At 32.7% G+C, this 17,264-nt stretch overlaps 29 non-coding genes across 29 annotated transcripts; all 29 read left to right on the forward strand.

The window, feature by feature from the left end:
• The first annotated feature begins 8 nt into the window (after positions 1-8).
• Trnak-cuu (transfer RNA lysine (anticodon CUU)) lies at positions 9-81 on the forward strand. The gene has a single exon. It is a non-coding gene; the product is annotated as a tRNA-Lys (tRNA).
• A 919-nt stretch (positions 82-1,000) lies between these two features.
• Trnaq-cug (transfer RNA glutamine (anticodon CUG)) lies at positions 1,001-1,073 on the forward strand. Its single transcript has one exon. It is a non-coding gene; the product is annotated as a tRNA-Gln (tRNA).
• A 583-nt stretch (positions 1,074-1,656) lies between these two features.
• Trnak-cuu (transfer RNA lysine (anticodon CUU)) lies at positions 1,657-1,729 on the forward strand. The gene has a single exon. It is a non-coding gene; the product is annotated as a tRNA-Lys (tRNA).
• A 596-nt stretch (positions 1,730-2,325) lies between these two features.
• On the forward strand, positions 2,326-2,398 carry Trnak-cuu (transfer RNA lysine (anticodon CUU)). Its single transcript has one exon. It is a non-coding gene; the product is annotated as a tRNA-Lys (tRNA).
• A 254-nt stretch (positions 2,399-2,652) lies between these two features.
• On the forward strand, positions 2,653-2,725 carry Trnak-cuu (transfer RNA lysine (anticodon CUU)). The gene has a single exon. It is a non-coding gene; the product is annotated as a tRNA-Lys (tRNA).
• A 260-nt stretch (positions 2,726-2,985) lies between these two features.
• On the forward strand, positions 2,986-3,058 carry Trnak-cuu (transfer RNA lysine (anticodon CUU)). The gene has a single exon. It is a non-coding gene; the product is annotated as a tRNA-Lys (tRNA).
• Positions 3,059-3,313: 255 nt separating this feature from the next.
• Positions 3,314-3,386, forward strand: Trnak-cuu (transfer RNA lysine (anticodon CUU)). The gene has a single exon. It is a non-coding gene; the product is annotated as a tRNA-Lys (tRNA).
• Positions 3,387-4,305: 919 nt separating this feature from the next.
• Positions 4,306-4,378, forward strand: Trnaq-cug (transfer RNA glutamine (anticodon CUG)). The gene has a single exon. It is a non-coding gene; the product is annotated as a tRNA-Gln (tRNA).
• Positions 4,379-4,961: 583 nt separating this feature from the next.
• Positions 4,962-5,034, forward strand: Trnak-cuu (transfer RNA lysine (anticodon CUU)). The gene has a single exon. It is a non-coding gene; the product is annotated as a tRNA-Lys (tRNA).
• A 595-nt stretch (positions 5,035-5,629) lies between these two features.
• Trnak-cuu (transfer RNA lysine (anticodon CUU)) lies at positions 5,630-5,702 on the forward strand. Its single transcript has one exon. It is a non-coding gene; the product is annotated as a tRNA-Lys (tRNA).
• Positions 5,703-5,956: 254 nt separating this feature from the next.
• Trnak-cuu (transfer RNA lysine (anticodon CUU)) lies at positions 5,957-6,029 on the forward strand. The gene has a single exon. It is a non-coding gene; the product is annotated as a tRNA-Lys (tRNA).
• A 260-nt stretch (positions 6,030-6,289) lies between these two features.
• Positions 6,290-6,362, forward strand: Trnak-cuu (transfer RNA lysine (anticodon CUU)). Its single transcript has one exon. It is a non-coding gene; the product is annotated as a tRNA-Lys (tRNA).
• Positions 6,363-6,617: 255 nt separating this feature from the next.
• Positions 6,618-6,690, forward strand: Trnak-cuu (transfer RNA lysine (anticodon CUU)). The gene has a single exon. It is a non-coding gene; the product is annotated as a tRNA-Lys (tRNA).
• A 913-nt stretch (positions 6,691-7,603) lies between these two features.
• Positions 7,604-7,676, forward strand: Trnak-cuu (transfer RNA lysine (anticodon CUU)). Its single transcript has one exon. It is a non-coding gene; the product is annotated as a tRNA-Lys (tRNA).
• Positions 7,677-7,936: 260 nt separating this feature from the next.
• Positions 7,937-8,009, forward strand: Trnak-cuu (transfer RNA lysine (anticodon CUU)). Its single transcript has one exon. It is a non-coding gene; the product is annotated as a tRNA-Lys (tRNA).
• Positions 8,010-8,264: 255 nt separating this feature from the next.
• On the forward strand, positions 8,265-8,337 carry Trnak-cuu (transfer RNA lysine (anticodon CUU)). The gene has a single exon. It is a non-coding gene; the product is annotated as a tRNA-Lys (tRNA).
• Positions 8,338-9,256: 919 nt separating this feature from the next.
• Trnaq-cug (transfer RNA glutamine (anticodon CUG)) lies at positions 9,257-9,329 on the forward strand. Its single transcript has one exon. It is a non-coding gene; the product is annotated as a tRNA-Gln (tRNA).
• Positions 9,330-9,912: 583 nt separating this feature from the next.
• Trnak-cuu (transfer RNA lysine (anticodon CUU)) lies at positions 9,913-9,985 on the forward strand. The gene has a single exon. It is a non-coding gene; the product is annotated as a tRNA-Lys (tRNA).
• Positions 9,986-10,581: 596 nt separating this feature from the next.
• On the forward strand, positions 10,582-10,654 carry Trnak-cuu (transfer RNA lysine (anticodon CUU)). Its single transcript has one exon. It is a non-coding gene; the product is annotated as a tRNA-Lys (tRNA).
• Positions 10,655-10,908: 254 nt separating this feature from the next.
• Trnak-cuu (transfer RNA lysine (anticodon CUU)) lies at positions 10,909-10,981 on the forward strand. The gene has a single exon. It is a non-coding gene; the product is annotated as a tRNA-Lys (tRNA).
• A 260-nt stretch (positions 10,982-11,241) lies between these two features.
• On the forward strand, positions 11,242-11,314 carry Trnak-cuu (transfer RNA lysine (anticodon CUU)). Its single transcript has one exon. It is a non-coding gene; the product is annotated as a tRNA-Lys (tRNA).
• Positions 11,315-11,902: 588 nt separating this feature from the next.
• Trnak-cuu (transfer RNA lysine (anticodon CUU)) lies at positions 11,903-11,975 on the forward strand. Its single transcript has one exon. It is a non-coding gene; the product is annotated as a tRNA-Lys (tRNA).
• Positions 11,976-12,235: 260 nt separating this feature from the next.
• Positions 12,236-12,308, forward strand: Trnak-cuu (transfer RNA lysine (anticodon CUU)). The gene has a single exon. It is a non-coding gene; the product is annotated as a tRNA-Lys (tRNA).
• A 916-nt stretch (positions 12,309-13,224) lies between these two features.
• Trnak-cuu (transfer RNA lysine (anticodon CUU)) lies at positions 13,225-13,297 on the forward strand. The gene has a single exon. It is a non-coding gene; the product is annotated as a tRNA-Lys (tRNA).
• A 255-nt stretch (positions 13,298-13,552) lies between these two features.
• Positions 13,553-13,625, forward strand: Trnak-cuu (transfer RNA lysine (anticodon CUU)). The gene has a single exon. It is a non-coding gene; the product is annotated as a tRNA-Lys (tRNA).
• A 255-nt stretch (positions 13,626-13,880) lies between these two features.
• On the forward strand, positions 13,881-13,953 carry Trnak-cuu (transfer RNA lysine (anticodon CUU)). The gene has a single exon. It is a non-coding gene; the product is annotated as a tRNA-Lys (tRNA).
• Positions 13,954-14,541: 588 nt separating this feature from the next.
• On the forward strand, positions 14,542-14,614 carry Trnak-cuu (transfer RNA lysine (anticodon CUU)). Its single transcript has one exon. It is a non-coding gene; the product is annotated as a tRNA-Lys (tRNA).
• Positions 14,615-14,869: 255 nt separating this feature from the next.
• Trnak-cuu (transfer RNA lysine (anticodon CUU)) lies at positions 14,870-14,942 on the forward strand. Its single transcript has one exon. It is a non-coding gene; the product is annotated as a tRNA-Lys (tRNA).
• Positions 14,943-15,874: 932 nt separating this feature from the next.
• Trnan-auu (transfer RNA asparagine (anticodon AUU)) lies at positions 15,875-15,947 on the forward strand. The gene has a single exon. It is a non-coding gene; the product is annotated as a tRNA-Asn (tRNA).
• The last annotated feature ends 1,317 nt before the right edge of the window (positions 15,948-17,264 follow it).

Raw genomic sequence — 17,264 nt, forward strand, 5'->3', positions numbered from 1 at the left:
ACTGTAGCGCCCGGCTAGTTCAGTCGGTAGAGCGTTGGACTCTTAATCCAACGGTCGTGGGTTCGAGCCCCACGTTGGGCGTTGTGTTTTTCCCCACGTTATTTAAAATTGTTGTTGAACAGGACAGCAATAGATGATTCACATGAATATCAATATGTATTTCAAATAAAATTTGATTATTATTTAAAAATTAATAAATCCTATAAGTAAAGGTAAATTTATGTTTCAACATGTTGAATTTGTTTTAATAATTTTCTTTAGAAGAAGATTCTGCAATATAATTGTTCAATACTTTTAAATGTATGACCGTTACTTACGACTTGCAAAGATTGTAGCCCTCGGCTGGCTCAGTCGGTAGAGCGTTGGACTCTTAATCCAACGGTGGTAGGTTCGAGCCCCACGTTGGGCGTTGTGTTTTTCTCCAAATTATTCAAAATTGTTGTTGAACAATGAACATGACAGCAATGGATGACTCAAATGAATATCGATATGTATCTCAAATAAAATTTGATTATTATTTAAAAATTCATAAATCCTATAAGTAAAGGTAAATTTATGTTTCAACATGTTGAATTTGTTTTAATAATTTTCTTTAGAAGAACATTCTGCAATACAATTGTTCAATACTTTTAAAAGTATGATTTACGACTTGTATAGACTGTAGCGCCCGGCTAGCTCAGTCGGTAGAGCGTTGGACTCTTAATCCAACGGTCGTGGGTTCGAGCCCCACGTTGTGCGTTGTATTTTTCTCCAAATTATTCAAAATTGTTGTTGAACAATGAACATGACAGCAATGGATGACTCAAATGAATATCAATATGTATCTCAATTAAAATTTGATTATTATTTAAAAATTCATAAATCCTATAAGTAAAGGTAAATTTATGTTTCAACATGTTGAATTTGTTTTAATAATTTTCTTTAGAAGAAGATTCTGCAGTATAATTGTTCAATACTTTTAAAAGTATGACCGTTACTTACGACTTGTATAGATTGTAGCGCCCGGTTAGCTCAGTCGGTAGAGCGTTGGACTCTGAATCCAACGGTCGTGGGTTCGAGCCCCACGTTGGGCGTTGTGTTTTTCCCCACGTTATTTAAAATTGTTGTTGAACAGGACAGCAATAGATGATTCACATGAATATCAATATGTATTTCAAATAAAAGCTGAATTGAATTTTAAAATTAATAAATCCTTTAGTTAAAGGTAATTTTATATTTCAACATGTTGAATTTGTTTTAATAATTTTCTTTAGAAGAAGATTCTGCAATATAATTGTTCAATACTTTTAAAAGTATGACCGTTACTTACGACTTTTATAGATAGTAGCGCCCGGCTAGCTCAGTCGGTAGAGCGTTGGACACTTAATCCAACTGTCGTGGGTTCGAGCCCCACGTTGGGCGATCTGTTTTTCCCCTCATTTTTTAAAATTGTTTTGGAACAGGACAGCAATAGATGATTCACATGAATATCAATATGTATTTCAAATAAAAGCAGAATTGAATTTTTGAAACTAATAAATCATATAGGTAAAGATTAAATTATGTTTTGACATGTTGAATTTGTTTTAATAATTTTCTTTAGAAGAAGATTCGTCATTATAATTGTTCAATACTTTTAAAAGTATGCACGTTACTTATGTCATTTATAGACCAAGCGCCCGGCTAGCTCAGTCGGTAGAGCGTTGGACTCTTAATCCAACGGTCGTGGGTTCGAGCCCCACGTTGGGCGTTGTGTTTTTCTCCAAATTATTCAAAATTGTTGTTGAACAATGAACATGACAGCAATGGATGACTCAAATGAATATCAATATGTATCTCAAATAAAATTTGATTATTATTTAAAAATTAATAAATCCTATAAGTAAAGGTAAATTTATGTTTCAACATGTTGAATTTGTTTTAATAATTTTCTTTAGAAGAAGATTCTGCAATATAATTGTTCAATACTTTTAAATGTATGACCGTTACTTACGACTTGCAAAGATTGTAGCCCTCGGCTGGCTCAGTCGGTAGAGCGTTGGACTCTTAATCCAACGCTGGTAGGTTCGAGCCCCAAGTTGGGCGTTGTATTTTTCTCCAAATTATTCAAAATTGTTGTTGAACAATGAACATGACAGCAATGGATGACTCAAATGAATATCAATATGTATCTCAAATAAAATTTGAAGATTATTTAAAAATTCATAAATCCTATAAGTAAAGGTAAATTTATGTTTCAACATGTTGAATTTGTTTTAATAATTTTCTTTAGAAGAGATTCTGCAATATAATTGTTCAATACTTTTAAAAGTATGACCGTTACTTACGACTTGTATAGAATGTAGCGCCCGGCTAGCTCAGTCGGTAGAGCGTTGGACTCTTAATCCAACGGTCGTGGGTTCGAGCCCCACGTTGGGCGTTGTGTTTTTCCCCACGTTATTTAAAATTGTTGTTGAACAGGACAGCAATAGATGATTCACATGAATATCAATATGTATTTCAAATAAAAGCTGAATTGAATTTTAAAATTAATAAATCCTATAGTTAAAGGTAATTTTATATTTCAACATGTTGAATTTGTTTTAATAATTTTCTTTAGAAGAAGATTCGTCAATATAATTGTTCAATACTTTTAAAAGTATGACCGTTACTTATGTCATTTATAGACCTAGCGCCCGGCTAGCTCAGTCGGTAGAGCGTTGGACTCTTAATCCAACGGTCGTGGGTTCGAGCCCCACGTTGGGCGTTGTGTTTTTCTGCAAATTATTCAAAATTGTTGTTGAACAATGATCATGACAGCAATGGTTGACTCAAATGAATATTAATATGTATTTCAGATAAAACTTGAAAACAACTTTAAATTAATAAATCCAAAAGGTAAAGGTTAAATTATGTTTTGACATGTTGAATTTGTTTTACTAATTTTCTTTAGAAGAAGATTCGTCAATATAATTGTTCAATACTTTTAAAAGTATGACCGTTACTTATGTCATTTATAGACCTAGCGCCCGGCTAGCTCAGTCGGTAGAGCGTTGGACTCTTAATCCAACGTTCGTGGGTTCGAGCCCCACGTTGGGCGTTGTGTTTTTCTCCAAATTATTCAAAATTGTTGTTGAACAATGAACATGACAGCAATGGATGACTCAAATGAATATCAATATGTATCTCAAATAAAATTGTTTATTATTTTAAAATTAATAAATCCTATAAGTAAAGGTAAATTTATGTTTCAACATGTTGAATTTGTTTCAATAATTTTCTTTAGAAGAACATTCTGCAATATAATTGTTCAATACTTTTAAAAGTATGATTTACGACTTGTATAGACTGTAGCGCCCGGCTAGTTCAGTCGGTAGAGCGTTGGACTCTTAATCCAACGGTCGTGGGTTCGAGCCCCACGTTGGGCGTTGTGTTTTTCCCCACGTTATTTAAAATTGTTGTTGAACAGGACAGCAATAGATGATTCACATGAATATCAATATGTATTTCAAATAAAATTTGATTATTATTTAAAAATTAATAAATCCTATAAGTAAAGGTAAATTTATGTTTCAACATGTTGAATTTGTTTTAATAATTTTCTTTAGAAGAAGATTCTGCAATATAATTGTTCAATACTTTTAAATGTATGACCGTTACTTACGACTTGCAAAGATTGTAGCCCTCGGCTGGCTCAGTCGGTAGAGCGTTGGACTCTTAATCCAACGGTGGTAGGTTCGAGCCCCACGTTGGGCGTTGTGTTTTTCTCCAAATTATTCAAAATTGTTGTTGAACAATGAACATGACAGCAATGGATGACTCAAATGAATATCGATATGTATCTCAAATAAAATTTGATTATTATTTAAAAATTCATAAATCCTATAAGTAAAGGTAAATTTATGTTTCAACATGTTGAATTTGTTTTAATAATTTTCTTTAGAAGAACATTCTGCAATATAATTGTTCAATACTTTTAAAAGTATGATTTACGACTTGTATAGACTGTAGCGCCCGGCTAGCTCAGTCGGTAGAGCGTTGGACTCTTAATCCAACGGTCGTGGGTTCGAGCCCCACGTTGTGCGTTGTATTTTTCTCCAAATTATTCAAAATTGTTGTTGAACAATGAACATGACAGCAATGGATGACTCAAATGAATATCAATATGTATCTCAATTAAAATTTGATTATTATTTAAAAATTCATAAATCCTATAAGTAAAGGTAAATTTATGTTTCAACATGTTGAATTTGTTTTAATAATTTTCTTTAGAAGAAGATTCTGCAGTATAATTGTTCAATACTTTTAAAAGTATGACCGTTACTTACGACTTGTATAGATTGTAGCGCCCGGTTAGCTCAGTCGGTAGAGCGTTGGACTCTGAATCCAACGGTCGTGGGTTCGAGCCCCACGTTGGGCGTTGTGTTTTTCCCCACGTTATTTAAAATTGTTGTTGAACATGACAGCAATAGATGATTCACATGAATATCAATATGTATTTCAAATAAAAGCTGAATTGAATTTTAAAATTAATAAATCCTTTAGTTAAAGGTAATTTTATATTTCAACATGTTGAATTTGTTTTAATAATTTTCTTTAGAAGAAGATTCTGCAATATAATTGTTCAATACTTTTAAAAGTATGACCGTTACTTACGACTTTTATAGATAGTAGCGCCCGGCTAGCTCAGTCGGTAGAGCGTTGGACACTTAATCCAACTGTCGTGGGTTCGAGCCCCACGTTGGGCGATCTGTTTTTCCCCTCATTTTTTAAAATTGTTTTGGAACAGGACAGCAATAGATGATTCACATGAATATCAATATGTATTTCAAATAAAAGCAGAATTGAATTTTTGAAACTAATAAATCATATAGGTAAAGATTAAATTATGTTTTGACATGTTGAATTTGTTTTAATAATTTTCTTTAGAAGAAGATTCGTCATTATAATTGTTCAATACTTTTAAAAGTATGCACGTTACTTATGTCATTTATAGACCAAGCGCCCGGCTAGCTCAGTCGGTAGAGCGTTGGACTCTTAATCCAACGGTCGTGGGTTCGAGCCCCACGTTGGGCGTTGTGTTTTTCTCCAAATTATTCAAAATTGTTGTTGAACAATGAACATGACAGCAATGGATGACTCAAATGAATATCAATATGTATCTCAAATAAAATTTGATTATTATTTAAAAATTAATAAATCCTATAAGTAAAGGTAAATTTATGTTTCAACATGTTGAATTTGTTTTAATAATTTTCTTTAGAAGAAGATTCTGCAATATAATTGTTCAATACTTTTAAATGTATGACCGTTACTTACGACTTGCAAAGATTGTAGCCCTCGGCTGGCTCAGTCGGTAGAGCGTTGGACTCTTAATCCAACGCTGGTAGGTTCGAGCCCCAAGTTGGGCGTTGTATTTTCTCCAAATTATTCAAAATTGTTGTTGAACAATGAACATGACAGCAATGGATGACTCAAATGAATATCAATATGTATCTCAAATAAAATTTGAAGATTATTTAAAAATTCATAAATCCTATAAGTAAAGGTAAATTTATGTTTCAACATGTTGAATTTGTTTTAATAATTTTCTTTAGAAGAGATTCTGCAATATAATTGTTCAATACTTTTAAAAGTATGACCGTTACTTACGACTTGTATAGAATGTAGCGCCCGGCTAGCTCAGTCGGTAGAGCGTTGGACTCTTAATCCAACGGTCGTGGGTTCGAGCCCCACGTTGGGCGTTGTGTTTTTCCCCACGTTATTTAAAATTGTTGTTGAACAGGACAGCAATAGATGATTCACATGAATATCAATATGTATTTCAAATAAAAGCTGAATTGAATTTTAAAATTAATAAATCCTATAGTTAAAGGTAATTTTATATTTCAACATGTTGAATTTGTTTTAATAATTTTCTTTAGAAGAAGATTCGTCAATATAATTGTTCAATACTTTTAAAAGTATGACCGTTACTTATGTCATTTATAGACCTAGCGCCCGGCTAGCTCAGTCGGTAGAGCGTTGGACTCTTAATCCAACGGTCGTGGGTTCGAGCCCCACGTTGGGCGTTGTGTTTTTCTGCAAATTATTCAAAATTGTTGTTGAACAATGATCATGACAGCAATGGATGACTCAAATGAATATTAATATGTATTTCAGATAAAACTTGAAAACAACTTTAAATTAATAAATCCAAAAGGTAAAGGTTAAATTATGTTTTGACATGTTGAATTTGTTTTACTAATTTTCTTTAGAAGAAGATTCGTCAATATAATTGTTCAATACTTTTAAAAGTATGACCGTTACTTATGTCATTTATAGACCTAGCGCCCGGCTAGCTCAGTCGGTAGAGCGTTGGACTCTTAATCCAACGTTCGTGGGTTCGAGCCCCACGTTGGGCGTTGTGTTTTTCTCCAAATTATTCAAAATTGTTGTTGAACAATGAACATGACAGCAATGGATGACTCAAATGAATATCAATATGTATCTCAAATAAAATTGTTTATTATTTTAAAATTAATAAATCCTATAAGTAAAGGTAAATTTATGTTTCAACATGTTGAATTTGTTTCAATAATTTTCTTTAGAAGAACATTCTGCAATATAATTGTTCAATACTTTTAAAAGTATGATTTACGACTTGTATAGACTGTAGCGCCCGGCTAGTTCAGTCGGTAGAGCGTTGGACTCTTAATCCAACGGTCGTGGGTTCGAGCCCCACGTTGGGCGTTGTGTTTTTCCCCACGTTATTTAAAATTGTTGTTGAACAGGACAGCAATAGATGATTCACATGAATATCAATATGTATTTCAAATAAAATTTGATTATTATTTAAAAATTAATAAATCCTATAAGTAAAGGTAAATTTATGTTTCAACATGTTGAATTTGTTTTAATAATTTTCTTTAGAAGAAGATTCTGCAATATAATTGTTCAATACTTTTAAATGTATGACCGTTACTTACGACTTGCAAAGATTGTAGCCCTCGGCTGGCTCAGTCGGTAGAGCGTTGGACTCTTAATCCAACGGTGGTAGGTTCGAGCCCCACGTTGGGCGTTGTGTTTTTCTCCAAATTATTCAAAATTGTTGTTGAACAATGAACATGACAGCAATGGATGACTCAAATGAATATCGATATGTATCTCAAATAAAATTTGATTATTATTTAAAAATTCATAAATCCTATAAGTAAAGGTAAATTTATGTTTCAACATGTTGAATTTGTTTTAATAATTTTCTTTAGAAGAACATTCTGCAATATAATTGTTCAATACTTTTAAAAGTATGATTTACGACTTGTATAGACTGTAGCGCCCGGCTAGCTCAGTCGGTAGAGCGTTGGACTCTTAATCCAACGGTCGTGGGTTCGAGCCCCACGTTGTGCGTTGTATTTTTCTCCAAATTATTCAAAATTGTTGTTGAACAATGAACATGACAGCAATGGATGACTCAAATGAATATCAATATGTATCTCAATTAAAATTTGATTATTATTTAAAAATTCATAAATCCTATAAGTAAAGGTAAATTTATGTTTCAACATGTTGAATTTGTTTTAATAATTTTCTTTAGAAGAACATTCTGCAATATAATTGTTCAATACTTTTAAAAGTATGATTTACGACTTGTATAGACTGTAGCGCCCGGCTAGCTCAGTCGGTAGAGCCTTGGACTCTTAATCCAACGGTCGTGGGTTCGAGCCCCACGTTGGGCGTTGTGTTTTTCTGCAAATTATTCAAAATTGTTGTTGAACAATGATCATGACAGCAATGGATGACTCAAATGAATATTAATATGTATTTCAGATAAAACTTGAAAACAACTTTAAATTAATAAATCCAAAAGGTAAAGGTTAAATTATGTTTTGACATGTTGAATTTGTTTTACTAATTTTCTTTAGAAGAAGATTCGTCAATATAATTGTTCAATACTTTTAAAAGTATGACCGTTACTTATGTCATTTATAGACCTAGCGCCCGGCTAGCTCAGTCGGTAGAGCGTTGGACTCTTAATCCAACGTTCGTGGGTTCGAGCCCCACGTTGGGCGTTGTGTTTTTCTCCAAATTATTCAAAATTGTTGTTGAACAATGAACATGACAGCAATGGATGACTCAAATGAATATCAATATGTATCTCAAATAAAATTGTTTATTATTTTAAAATTAATAAATCCTATAAGTAAAGGTAAATTTATGTTTCAACATGTTGAATTTGTTTCAATAATTTTCTTTAGAAGAACATTCTGCAATATAATTGTTCAATACTTTTAAAAGTATGATTTACGACTTGTATAGACTGTAGCGCCCGGCTAGTTCAGTCGGTAGAGCGTTGGACTCTTAATCCAACGGTCGTGGGTTCGAGCCCCACGTTGGGCGTTGTGTTTTTCCCCACGTTATTTAAAATTGTTGTTGAACAGGACAGCAATAGATGATTCACATGAATATCAATATGTATTTCAAATAAAATTTGATTATTATTTAAAAATTAATAAATCCTATAAGTAAAGGTAAATTTATGTTTCAACATGTTGAATTTGTTTTAATAATTTTCTTTAGAAGAAGATTCTGCAATATAATTGTTCAATACTTTTAAATGTATGACCGTTACTTACGACTTGCAAAGATTGTAGCCCTCGGCTGGCTCAGTCGGTAGAGCGTTGGACTCTTAATCCAACGGTGGTAGGTTCGAGCCCCACGTTGGGCGTTGTGTTTTTCTCCAAATTATTCAAAATTGTTGTTGAACAATGAACATGACAGCAATGGATGACTCAAATGAATATCGATATGTATCTCAAATAAAATTTGATTATTATTTAAAAATTCATAAATCCTATAAGTAAAGGTAAATTTATGTTTCAACATGTTGAATTTGTTTTAATAATTTTCTTTAGAAGAACATTCTGCAATATAATTGTTCAATACTTTTAAAAGTATGATTTACGACTTGTATAGACTGTAGCGCCCGGCTAGCTCAGTCGGTAGAGCGTTGGACTCTTAATCCAACGGTCGTGGGTTCGAGCCCCACGTTGTGCGTTGTATTTTTCTCCAAATTATTCAAAATTGTTGTTGAACAATGAACATGACAGCAATGGATGACTCAAATGAATATCAATATGTATCTCAATTAAAATTTGATTATTATTTAAAAATTCATAAATCCTATAAGTAAAGGTAAATTTATGTTTCAACATGTTGAATTTGTTTTAATAATTTTCTTTAGAAGAAGATTCTGCAGTATAATTGTTCAATACTTTTAAAAGTATGACCGTTACTTACGACTTGTATAGATTGTAGCGCCCGGTTAGCTCAGTCGGTAGAGCGTTGGACTCTGAATCCAACGGTCGTGGGTTCGAGCCCCACGTTGGGCGTTGTGTTTTTCCCCACGTTATTTAAAATTGTTGTTGAACAGGACAGCAATAGATGATTCACATGAATATCAATATGTATTTCAAATAAAAGCTGAATTGAATTTTAAAATTAATAAATCCTTTAGTTAAAGGTAATTTTATATTTCAACATGTTGAATTTGTTTTAATAATTTTCTTTAGAAGAAGATTCTGCAATATAATTGTTCAATACTTTTAAAAGTATGACCGTTACTTACGACTTTTATAGATAGTAGCGCCCGGCTAGCTCAGTCGGTAGAGCGTTGGACACTTAATCCAACTGTCGTGGGTTCGAGCCCCACGTTGGGCGATCTGTTTTTCCCCTCATTTTTTAAAATTGTTTTGGAACAGGACAGCAATAGATGATTCACATGAATATCAATATGTATTTCAAATAAAAGCAGAATTGAATTTTTGAAACTAATAAATCATATAGGTAAAGATTAAATTATGTTTTGACATGTTGAATTTGTTTTAATAATTTTCTTTAGAAGAAGATTCGTCATTATAATTGTTCAATACTTTTAAAAGTATGCACGTTACTTATGTCATTTATAGACCAAGCGCCCGGCTAGCTCAGTCGGTAGAGCGTTGGACTCTTAATCCAACGGTCGTGGGTTCGAGCCCCACGTTGGGCGTTGTGTTTTTCTCCAAATTATTCAAAATTGTTGTTGAACAATGAACATGACAGCAATGGATGACTCAAATGAATATCAATATGTATCTCAAATAAAATTTGATTATTATTTAAAAATTAATAAATCCTATAAGTAAAGGTAAATTTATGTTTCAACATGTTGAATTTGTTTTAATAATTTTCTTTAGAAGAAGATTCTGCAATATAATTGTTCAATACTTTTAAATGTATGACCGTTACTTACGACTTGCAAAGATTGTAGCCCTCGGCTGGCTCAGTCGGTAGAGCGTTGGACTCTTAATCCAACGCTGGTAGGTTCGAGCCCCAAGTTGGGCGTTGTATTTTTCTCCAAATTATTCAAAATTGTTGTTGAACAATGAACATGACAGCAATGGATGACTCAAATGAATATCAATATGTATCTCAAATAAAATTTGAAGATTATTTAAAAATTCATAAATCCTATAAGTAAAGGTAAATTTATGTTTCAACATGTTGAATTTGTTTTAATAATTTTCTTTAGAAGAGATTCTGCAATATAATTGTTCAATACTTTTAAAAGTATGACCGTTACTTACGACTTGTATAGAATGTAGCGCCCGGCTAGCTCAGTCGGTAGAGCGTTGGACTCTTAATCCAACGGTCGTGGGTTCGAGCCCCACGTTGGGCGTTGTGTTTTTCCCCACGTTATTTAAAATTGTTGTTGAACAGGACAGCAATAGATGATTCACATGAATATCAATATGTATTTCAAATAAAAGCTGAATTGAATTTTAAAATTAATAAATCCTATAGTTAAAGGTAATTTTATATTTCAACATGTTGAATTTGTTTTAATAATTTTCTTTAGAAGAAGATTCGTCAATATAATTGTTCAATACTTTTAAAAGTATGACCGTTACTTATGTCATTTATAGACCTAGCGCCCGGCTAGCTCAGTCGGTAGAGCGTTGGACTCTTAATCCAACGGTCGTGGGTTCGAGCCCCACGTTGGGCGTTGTGTTTTTCTGCAAATTATTCAAAATTGTTGTTGAACAATGATCATGACAGCAATGGATGACTCAAATGAATATTAATATGTATTTCAGATAAAACTTGAAAACAACTTTAAATTAATAAATCCAAAAGGTAAAGGTTAAATTATGTTTTGACATGTTGAATTTGTTTTACTAATTTTCTTTAGAAGAAGATTCGTCAATATAATTGTTCAATAGTTTTAAAAGTATGACGGTTACTTTTGTCCTTTATAGACCTAGCGCCCGGCTAGCTCAGTCGGTAGAGCATTGGACTCTTAATCCAACGGTCGTGGGTTCGAGCCCCACGTTGGGCGCTGTGTTTTTCTGCAAATTATTCAAAATTGTTGTTGAAAATTGAACATGACAGCAATGGATGACTCACATGAATATTAATATGTATTTCAAATGAAACTTGAAAACAAATTTATATTAATAAATCCAATAGGTAAAGGTTAAATTATGTTTCAACATGTTGAATTTGTTTTAATAATTTTCTTTAGAAGAAGATTCTGCAATATAATTGTTCAATACTTTTAAAAGTATGACCGTTACTTACGACTTGCATAGACTGTAGCGCCCGGCTAGCTCAGTCGGTAGAGCGTTTGACACTTAATCCAACGGTCGTGGGTTCGAGCCCCACGTTGGGCGATCTGTTTTTCCCCACATTTTTTAAAATTGTTTTGGAACAGGACAGCAATAGATGATTCACATGAATATCAATAGTATTTCAAATAAAAGCTGAATTGAATTTTAAAATTAATAAATCGTATAAGTAAAGGTAAATTTATGTTTCAACATGTTGAAATTGTTTTAATAATTTTCTTTAGAAGAAGATTCTGCAATATAATTGTTCAATACTTTTAAATGTATGACGGTTACTTACGACTTGTATAGACTGTAGCGCCCGGCTAGCTCAGTCGGTAGAGCGTTGGACTCTTAATCCAACGGTCGTGGGTTCGAGCCCCACGTTGGGCGTTGTGTTTTTCTCCAAATTATTCAAAATTGTTGTTGAACAATGATCATGACAGCAATGGATGACTCAAATGAATATTAATATGTATTTCAGATAAAACTTGAAAACAACTTTAAATTAATAAATCCAAAAGGTAAAGGTTAAATTATGTTTTGACATGTTGAATTTGTTTTACTAATTTTCTTTAGAAGAAGATTCGTCAATATAATTGTTCAATAGTTTTAAAAGTATGACGGTTACTTTTGTCCTTTATAGACCTAGCGCCCGGCTAGCTCAGTCGGTAGAGCATTGGACTCTTAATCCAACGGTCGTGGGTTCGAGCCCCACGTTGGGCGCTGTGTTTTTCTGCAAATTATTCAAAATTGTTGTTGAAAAATGAACATGACAGCAATGGATGACTCACATGAATATTAATATGTATTTCAAATGAAACTTGAAAACAAATTTATATTAATAAATCCAATAGGTAAAGGTTAAATTATGTTTCAACATGTTGAATTTGTTTTAATAATTTTCTTTAGAAGAAGATTCTGCAATATAATTGTTCAATACTTTTAAAAGTATGACCGTTACTTACGACTTGTATAGACTGTAGCGCCCGGCTAGCTCAGTCGGTAGAGCGTTTGACACTTAATCCAACGGTCGTGGGTTCGAGCCCCACGTTGGGCGATCTGTTTTTCCCCACATTTTTTAAAATTGTTTTGGAACAGGACAGCAATAGATGATTCACATGAATATCAATATGTATTTCAAATAAAAGCAGAATTGAATTTTAAAACTAATAAATCCTATAGGTAAAGATTAAATTATGTTTTGACATGTTGAATTTGTTTTAATAATTTTCTTTAAAAGAAGATTCGTCAATATAATTGTTCAATACTTTTAAAAGTATGACCGTTGCTTATATCATTTATAGACCTAGCGCCCGGCTAGCTCAGTCGGAAGAGCCTTGGACTCTTAATCCAATGGTCGTGGGTTCGAGCCCCACGTTGGGCGTTGTGTTTTTCTCCAAATTATTCAAAATTGTTGTTGAACAATGAACATGACAGCAATGGATGACTCAAATGAATATCAATATGTATCTCAAATAAAATTGTTTATTATTTTAAAATTAATAAATCCTATAAGTAAAGGTAAATTTATGTTTCAACATGTTGAATTTGTTTTAATAATTTTCTTTAGAAGAAGATTCTGCAATATAATTGTTCAATACTTTTAAAAGTATGATTTTCGACTTGTATAGACTCTAGCGCCCGGCTAGCTCAGTCGGTAGAGCGTTGGACTCTTAATCCAACGATCGTGGGTTCGAGCCCCACGTTGGGCGTCGGGTTTTTCTCCAAATTATTCAAAATTGTTGTTGAACAATGAACATGACAGCAATGGATGACTCAAATGAATATCAATATGTATCTCAAATAAAATTGTTTATTATTTTAAAATTAATAAATCCTATAAGTAAAGGTAAATTTATGTTTCAACATGTTGAATTTGTTTTAATAATTTTCTTTAGAAGAAGATTCTGCAATATAATTGTTCAATACTTTTAAAAGTATGATTTTCGACTTGTATAGACTGTAGCGCCCGGCTAGCTCAGTCGGTAGAGCGTTGGACTCTTAATCCAACGGTCGTGGGTTCGAGCCCCACGTTGGGCGTTGTGTTTTTCTCCAAATTATTTCAATTTGTTGTTGAACATGACAGCAATAGATGATTCACATGAATATCAATATTTATTTCAAATAAAAGCTGAATTGAATTTTAAAATTAATAAATCGTATAAGTAAAGGTAAATTTATGTTTCAACATGTTGAAATTGTTTTAATAATTTTCTTTAGAAGAAGATTCTGAACTATAATTGTTCAATACTTTTGAATGTATGACGGTTACTTACGACTTGTATAGATTGTAGCGCCCGGCTAGCTCAGTCGGTAGAGCGTTGGACTCTTAATCCAACGGTCGTGGGTTCGAGCCCCACTTTGGGCGTTTTGTTTTTCTCCAAATTATTCAAAATTGTTGTTGAACAATGAACATGACAGCAATGGATGACTCAAATGAATATCAATATGAATCTCAAATAAAATTTGATTATTATTTAAAAATTCATAAATCCTATAAGTAAAGGTAAATTTATGTTTCAACATGTTGAATTTGTTTTAATAGTTTTCTTTAGAAGAAGATTCTGCAATATAATTGTTCAATACTTTTAAAAGTATGACCGTTACTTACGACTTGTATAGATAGTAGCGCCCGGCTAGCTCAGTCGGTAGAGCGTTGGACTCTTAATCCAACGGTCGTGGGTTCGAGCCGCTCGTTGGGCGTTGTGTTTTTCCCCACGTTATTTAAAATTGTTGTTGAACAGGACAGCAATAGATGATTCACATGAATATCAATATGTATTTCAAATAAAAGCTGAATTGAATTTTAAATTAATAAATCCTTTAGTTAAAGGTAATTTTATATTTCAACATGTTGAATTTGTTCTAATAATTTTCTTTAGAAGAAGATTCGTCAATATATTTGTTCAATGGTTTTAAAAGTATGACCGTTGCTTTTGTCCTTTGTAGACCTAGCGCCCGGCTAGCTCAGTCGGTAGAGCGTTGGACTCTTAATCCAACGGTCGTGGGTTCGAGCCCCACGTTGGGCGATCTGTTTTTCCCCACATTATTTAAAATTGTTTTTGAACATGACAGCAATAGATGATTCACATGAATGTCAATATGTATTTCAAACAAAAGCTGAATTGAATTTTAAAATTAATAAATCGTATAAGTAAAGGTAAATTTATATTTCAACATGTTGAAATTGTTTTTATAATTTTCTTTAGAAGAAGATTCTGCAATATAATTGTTCAATACTTTTGAATGTATGACGTTTACTTACGACTTGTCTAGACTGTAGCGCCCGGCTAGCTCAGTCGGTAGAGCGTTGGACTCTTAATCCAACGGTCGTGGGTTCGAGCCCCACGTTGGGCGTTGTGTTTTTCCCCACGTTATTTAAAATTGTTGTTGAACATGACAGCAATAGATGATTCACTTGAATATCAATATGCATTTCAAATAAAAGCTGAATTGAATTTTAAAATTAATAAATCCAATAAGTAAAGGCAAACTTATTTTTTGATATCTTGAATTTGTTTTTATAATTTTTCTTAGAAGAAGATTCTGCAATATAATTGTTCAATACTTTTGTATGTATGACGGTTACTTACGACTTGTATAGACTGTAGCGCCCGGCTAGCTCAGTCGGTAGAGCGTTGGACTCTAAATCCAACGGTCGTGGGTTCGAGCCCCACGATGGACGATCTGTTTTTCCCCACATTATTTAAAATTGTTTTTGAACATGACAGCAATAGATGATTCACATGAATGTCAATATGTATTTCAAATAAAAGCTGAATTGAATTTTAAAATTAATAAATCGTATAGGTAAAGGTTAAATTATGTTTTGACAAGCAAAACCACAAGGGTTGTAAAAGAGATCCAAAAACAACTTTATTCAACAAAAGCAGAATACTATAGTTACGCAAAAAGCATCGTCAGTTCTGCTAATATACTTATTCAAATAGATTCTATTTGAATAAGTATATTAGCAGAACTGACGATGCTTTTTGCGTAACTATAGTATTCTGCTTTTGTTGAATAAAGTTGTTTTTGGATCTCTTTTACAACCCTTGTGGTTTTGCTTGAATCTTACGATATGGAGAAGAGATCAACAACTAGCAATGTTGGAGCAGGCTTAGATCCCAAAATTAACAAAAATAGTAATAATATTATTATTATTTCATCAATTATGTTTTGACACGTTGAATTTATTTTAATAATTTTCTTTAGAAGAAGATTCGTCAATATAATTGTTCAATACTTTTAAAAGTATGACATTTACTTATGTCATTTATAGACCTAACGCCCGGCTAGCTCAGTCGGTAGAGCGTTGGACTATTAATCCAACGTTCGTGGGTTCGAGCCCCACATTGGGCTTTGTGTTTTTCTCCAAATTATTCAAAATTGTTGTTGAACAATGAACATGACAGCAATGGATGACTCAAATGAATATCAATATGTATCTCAAATAAAATTTGATTATTATTTCAAAATTAATAAATCCTATAAGTAAAGGTAAATTTATGTTTCAACATGTTGAATTTGATTTAACAATTTTCTTTAGAAGAAGATTCTGCAATATAATTGTTCAATACTTTTAAAAGTATGACCGTTACTTACGACTTGTATAGACTGTAGCGCCCGGCTAGCTCAGTCGGTAGAGCGTTGCACTCTTAAACCAACGGTCGTGAGTTCGAGCCCCACGTTGGGCGTTGTGTTTTTCCCAACGTTATTTAAAATTGTTGTTGAACAGGACAGCAATAGATGATTCACTTGAATATCAATATGTATTTCAAATAAAAGCTGAATTGAATTTAAAAATTAATAAATCCTATAGTTAAAGGTAATTTTATATTTCAACATGTTGAATTTGTTTTAATAATTTTCTTTAGAAGAAGATTCTGCAATATAATTGTTAAATACTTTTAAATGTATGACCGTTACTTACGACTTGTATAGACTGTAGCGCCCGGCTAGCTCAGTCGGTAGAGCGTTGGACTCTTAACACAACGGTCGTGGGTTCGAGCCCCACGTTGGGCGTTGTGTTTTTCTCCAAATTATTAAAAATTGTTGTTGAACAATGAACATGACAGCAATGGATGACTCAAATGAATATCAATATGTATCTCAAATAAAATTTGATTATTATTTAAAAATTAATAAATCCTATAAGTAAAGATAAATTTATGTTTCAACATGTTGAATTTGTTTTAATAATTTTCTTTAGAAGAAGATTCTGCAATATAATTGTTCAATACTTTTAAAAGTATGACCGTTACTTACGACTTGTATAGACTGTAGCGCCCGGCTAGCTCAGTCGGTAGAGCGTTGGACTCTTAATCCAACGGTCGTGGATTTGAGCCCCACGTTGGGCGTTGTGTTTTTCCCCACGTTATTTAAAATTGTTGTTGAACAGGACAGCAATAGATGATTCACTTGAATATCAATATGTATTTCAAATAAAAGCTGAATTGAAATTAAAAATTAATAAATCCTATAGTTAAAGTTAATTTACCTATTGGATTTATTAATTTAAAGTTGTATTCAAGTTTTATTTGAAATACATATTAATATTCATGTGAGTCATACATTGCTGTCATGTTCATTGTTCAACAACATTTTTGAATAGTTTCGAGAAAAACCCAACGCCCAACGTGGGGCTTTAACCCACGACCGTTGGATTAAGAGTCCAAC

The sequence above is a fragment of the Ascidiella aspersa genome, chromosome 6 (assembly GCF_963924565.1).
Source record: "Ascidiella aspersa chromosome 6, kaAscAspe10.2, whole genome shotgun sequence".
NCBI lineage: Eukaryota > Metazoa > Chordata > Ascidiacea > Phlebobranchia > Ascidiidae > Ascidiella > Ascidiella aspersa.